The 5,939-nt window shown below is 39.1% G+C and overlaps 1 non-coding gene across 1 annotated transcript; it reads right to left on the bottom strand.

The window, feature by feature from the left end:
* Positions 1–4,679: 4,679 nt before the first annotated feature.
* Positions 4,680–4,787, bottom strand: LOC130984659 (small nucleolar RNA R71). Its single transcript, XR_009088576.1, has one exon. It is a non-coding gene; the product is annotated as a small nucleolar RNA R71 (small nucleolar RNA).
* Positions 4,788–5,939: the final 1,152 nt, after the last annotated feature.

Raw genomic sequence — 5,939 nt, 5'->3', positions numbered from 1 at the left:
TTATTTATAATTAAATATAATAAATTTAAAATATCTCATAATTTTATTAATAATAAAAATATTATTTATATGTGTAATTATGTATTAACAAGCCCATACAAGCCTGACAGGTCAATAAGGCTAATTAGTGAACTTGGGTCTGACCTATTAACATAGGTCTGGTTTATTAACATAATAAGGCTTTATAAGAGCCTGAGCATGTGTCTATTTTATAACAAATCAGGCCAGGCCAGGCTACAGGTCCCAGGCAGGCCGCCTGGCCTTTTCCCACCACTAATAGTGGTAGAGAAGTACTCATAAAGTTTACGGCTACGACAATTCCAATTTATACACTTGGATGTTTTAAGTTACCTGACTCTTTACTAGAAGGCATCTAAAAGAAAATCATGAACTTCTAGCGGAGGTAGCAGGATACAGAGAGAAAAATACAGTGAATAAAATGGGACATCATGTGTAGAGAGAAGAAACAAGAAAGATTAGGATTTAAGGATCTAAAAACTTTTAATTTAGATATGTTTGCTAAACAAAGCTTGGGAATTCTAACTAAACCTAATTCTCTTATTAGTAAATTCTACAAAAGTAAGTATTATAGATATTGCTCTTTTGTAAGAGCAACCCCAGGTCAAAATTCTTTTTAGACACAGAGAAGTATTTTAGAAGGAAGGAAGATTTTAGAATATGGTTTGCATTAGAAGATTGAAAAGGATTATCAGGTTAGAATTTATGAAGATTCATGGATTAACAACTTTAGTCCTATCTCAAACTACCAAACTGAGCTCACATGTCCACAACTTATTTGAGTCAATCAACTTCTCAACAATAACAGATAGTAGGATGAAAACAAAATCAGAAACAGCTTCAACCTAGATATAGTAGCGAAAATTTTGCAAACTTCAATTCTATAATAGGAAGAAGATTTAGTTAACTAGAGAGAAGAGAAGCACGAACTCTACTAAATTGTATCAGGTTATAAACTTGCCTTCCAACTCTCGTACCTATTGGAAAATGATGAGCGGATAATTTGTACGCTTTTTGGCATTGTTTTTAGTATGTTTTTAGTATATTTGGGTTAGTTTTTAGTATATTTTTATTAGTTTTTAGTTAAAATTCACTTTTCTGGACTTTACTAAGAGTTTGTGTGTTTTTCTGTGATTTCAGGTATTTTCTGGCTGAAATTGAGGGACCTGAGCAAAAATCTGATTCAGAGACTGAAAAGGACTGCAGATGCTGTTGGATTCTGACCTCCCTGCACTCGAAGTGGATTTTCTGGAGCTACAGAAGCCTAACTGGGGCGCTCTCAACGGCGTTGGAAAGTAGACATCCTGGGCTTTCCAGCAATATATGATAGTCCATACTTTACCCAAGATTTGATGGCCCAAACCGGCGTTCAAAGTCACCTTCTGAAATTCCAGCGTTAAACGCCGGAACTGGCACCAAAGTGGGAGTTAAACGCCCAAACTGGCACAAAAGCTGGCGTTTAACTCCAAGAAGAGTCTCTACACGAAAATGCTTCATTGCTCAGCCCAAGCACACACCAAGTGGGCCCGGAAGTGGATTTTTATGTCATTTACTCATCTTTGTAGACCTTAGGCTACTAGTTTTCTATAAATAGGACCTTTTACTATTGTATTTTCATCTTTTGATCACTTTAGATCTCTAAATCATCTTTGTACATCTAGTTCTTAGATCATCTGGGGGCTGGCCTCACGGCCATGCCTAGACCTTGTTCTTATGTATTTTCAACGGTGGAGTTTCTACACACCATAGATTAAGGTGTGGAGCTCTGCTGTACCTCGAGTATTAATGCAATTACTATTGTTCTTCTATTCAATTCCGCTTGTTCTTGTTCCAAGATATCACTTGTTCTTCAACTTGATGAATGTGATGACCCGTGACACTCATCATCATTCTCACCTATGAACGTGTGACTGACAACCACCTCCGTTCTACCTTAGATTGGGTGAATATCTCTTGGATTCCTGATACACGATGCATGGTTGATCGCCTGACAACCGAGTGCTCGCCTGACAACCGAGCCAGCCATTCCGTGAGATCAGAGTCTTCGTGGTATAGGCAAGAACTGATGGCGGCATTCAAGAGAATCCGGAAGGTCTAACCTTGTCTGTGGTATTCTGAGTAGGATTCAATGATTGAATGACTGTGACGTGCTTCAAACTCCTGAGGGCGGGGCGTTAGTGACAGACGCAAAAGAATCAATGGATTCTATTCCGGCCTGATCGAGAACCGACAGATGGATAGCCGTGCCGTGACAGGGTGCGTTGAACATTTCCACTGAGAGGATGGGAGGTAGCCACTGACAACGGTGAAACCCTTGCATAAGCTTGCCATGGAAAGGAGTAAGAAGGATTGGATGAAGACAGTAGGAAAGCAGAGAGACGGAAGGGACACAGCATCTTCATGCGCTTATCTGAAATTCCCACCAATGAATTACATAAGTATCTCTATCTTTATCTTTATGCTTCATTCGTATATCATTCATAACCATTTGAGTCTGCCTGACTAAGATTTACAAGATGACCATAGCTTGCTTCATACCAACAATCTCCGTGGGATCGACCCTTACTCGCGTAAGGTTTATTACTTGGACGACCCAGTGCACTTGCTGGTTAATTGTGCGGAGTTGTGATGAAGAGTTGAGATTGCAATGAGCGTACCATGTTGATGGCGCCATTGATGATCACAATTTCGTGCACCAAGTTTTTGGCGCCGTTGCCGGGGATTGTTTTGTGTATGGACAACTGACGGTTCATCTTGTTGCTTAGATTAGGTATTTTTCAGAATTCTTAAGAATGAGTTCTAGAGTTTCATGATGATCTGTTGAAATCTGGCTGGCTGAGAAGCCATGTCTAATCTTATTGGACCGAGGTTTCAACTTATCATCACAAGAGCTTGTTGATTTCTATCAATCTTGCTATTGGAGCAATGATCTGCTAAGGCTTGGCTGGCCATTGGCCATGTCTAGTGTTTTGGACCAAAGCTTTCTTTGAAAGCTTGGCTGGCTGTGAAGCCATGTCTAATTCCTGGACCGGAGTCTTAGACTAGCATTGCAATGATTCCTGGAATCCAAATTAAGAATTCTGAAACCTTTATTTTCTATTTCCATATAATTTTCGAAAAATCCAAAAAAAAATTTCAAAATCATAAAAACCAAAAATATTTTATATTTCTTGTTTGAGTCTAGTGTCTAATTTTAAGTTTGGTGTCTTGCATGCATTGTTTATTTGATCTTGGTTCTATTTTCAAGTCAATAGTACAGGGAACTGAAGATTCAGAACATGCAGCAGAGGAATTACACAGAAAAAGCTGGGCGTTCAAAACGCCCAGTGAAGAAGGACAGACTGGCGTTTAAACGCCAGCCAGGGTGCCTGGTTGGGCGTTTAACGCCCAAAAAGGTAGTGCATTGGGCGTTAAACGCCAGAATGTGCACCATTCTGGGCGTTTAACGCCAGGATGGCACAAGGGGGAGGATTTTGTTTTCAAATCAATTTTTTTTCAAGTTTTCAAAGTTTTTCAAAATCAAATTTTTTTCAAATCATATCTTTTCAATCAAATGTTTTCAAAATCAATTTCTTTCCTTTTTCAAAGATACTTGCTATCAATTAATGATTTGATTCAACATTTCAAGTATGTTGCCTTTTCTGTTGAGAAAGGTTTAATGTTTGAATCATATCTTTTCTTGTTAGGCAAGTCATTAATTTTTAAAATTAAATCTTTTTAAAATTGTTTTCAAATCATATCTTTTCAATCACATATTTTTTAAAACCAATCATATCTTCTTAACCTCATCTTTTTCAAAATAGTTTTCAATCAAATCTTTTTGATTTTTAATTTCAAAATCTTTTTCAAAAATCATTTGATTTCTTTCCCACTCTTATTTTCGAAAATTAATTAGTGTTTTTCAAAATGTTTTCAAATTCTTTAACTTAATTTTCGAAAAAGCTCTTCCCCTCTTCTCACATCCTTCTATTTATGGAGTATCACTCCTCTTCAATGCACAATTTGAACTCTATCTCACTAAGTTCGAATTCTCCTTCTTCCTTCTATTTTTTTTCCTCTGACACCTCAAGGAATCTCTATACTGTGACATAGAGGATTCCATATTTTCTTGTTCTCTTCTCTTTCATATGAGCAGGAACAAAGACAAAGGCATTCTTGTTGAAGCTGATCCTAAACCTGAAAGGACCTTGAAGCGAAAGCTAAGAGAAGCTAAGGCACAACTCTCTGTAGAGGACCTAACAGAAATCTTCAAAGAAGAAGAAGCCATGGCAGCCGAAAACAACAACAATGCAAGGAAGGTGCTGGGTGACTTCACTGCACCTACTCCCGACTTCTATGGGAGAAGCATCTCTATCCCTGCCATTGGAGCAAACAACTTTGAGCTTAAGCCTCAATTAGTTTCTCTAATGCAACAGAATTGCAAGTTCCATGGACTTCCATTGGAAGATCCTCATTAGTTCTTAGCTGAATTCTTGCAAATCTGTGACACTGTCAAGACTAATGGGGTTGACCCTGAGGTCTACAGACTTATGCTATTCCCTTTTGCTGTAAGAGACAGAGCTAGGACATGGTTGGACTCACAACCTAAAGAAAGCCTGGACTCATGGGAAAAGCTAGTGAATGCCTTCTTGGCAAAGTTCTTTCCACCTCAAAAATTGAGTAAGCTTAGAGTGGAAGTCCAAACCTTCAGACAGAAGGATGGAGAATCCCTCTATGAAGCTTGGGAAAGATACAAATAATTGATCAGAAAATGTCCTTCTGACATGCTTTCTGAATGGAGCATCATAGGTATTTTCTATGATGGTCTCTCTGAACTATCCAAGATGTCTTTGGATAGCTCTGCTGGAGGATCTCTTCATCTGAAGAAGACGCCTACAAAAGCTCAAGAGCTAATTGAAATGGTTGCAAATAACCAATTCATGTACACTTCTGAAAGGAATCCTGTGAACAATGGGACTAATCAGAAGAAAGGAGTTCTTGAGATTGAAACTCTGAATGCCATTCTGGCTCAGAACAAGATATTGACTCAACAAGTCAATTTGATTTCTCGAAGTCTGTCTGGAATGCAAAATGCACCAAGCAGTACTAAGGATGCTTCATCTGAAGAAGAAGCCTATGATCCTGAGAACCCTTCAATGGAAGAGGTGAATTACCTAGGAGAACCCTATGGAAACACCTATAATTCTTCATGGAGAAATCACCCAAATCTCTCATGGAAGAATCAAGAGAGACCTCAGCAAGGTTTCAACAACAATAATGGTGGAAGAAACAGGTTTGGCAATGGCAAGCCTTTTCCATCATCTTCTCAGCAACAGACAGAGAGTTCTAAGCAGAGCCACTCTGACTTAGCAACCATGGTCTCTGATCTAATCAAAACCACTCAAAGTTTCATGACTGAAACAAGGTCCTCCATTAGGAATTTGGAGGCACAAGTGGGACAGCTGAGCAAGAGAATTACTGAACTCCCTCCTAGTACTCTTCCAAGCAATACAGAAGAAAATCCAAAAGGAGAGTGCAAGGCCATCAACATGGCCGAATTTGGAGAGGAAGGAGAGGCAGTGAACGCCACTGAGGAAGACCTCAATGGGCGTGCACTGACCTCCACTGAGTTCCCCAATGAGGAACCATGGGAATCTGAGGCTCAAAATGAGACCATAGAGATTCCATTGGACTTACTTCTGCCTTTCATGAGCTCTGATGAGTATTCCTCCTCTGAAGAGGATGAGTATGTCACTGAAGAGCAAGTTGCTAAATACCTTGGAGCAATCATGAAGCTAAATGACAAGTTATTTGGAAATGAGACTTGGGAGAACGAACCTCCTTTGCTCACCAAAGAACTGGATGACTTGTCTAGGCAGAAATTACCTCAAAAGAGACAAGACCCTGGGAAGTTTTCACTACCTTGTACCATAGGCACCATG

Source organism: Arachis stenosperma, chromosome 5 (genome assembly GCF_014773155.1).
Source record: "Arachis stenosperma cultivar V10309 chromosome 5, arast.V10309.gnm1.PFL2, whole genome shotgun sequence".
Taxonomy (NCBI): domain Eukaryota; kingdom Viridiplantae; phylum Streptophyta; class Magnoliopsida; order Fabales; family Fabaceae; genus Arachis; species Arachis stenosperma.
The sequence above is the reverse complement of the archived record's forward strand: the minus strand, read 5'-3'. Positions and strand labels throughout refer to the sequence as shown.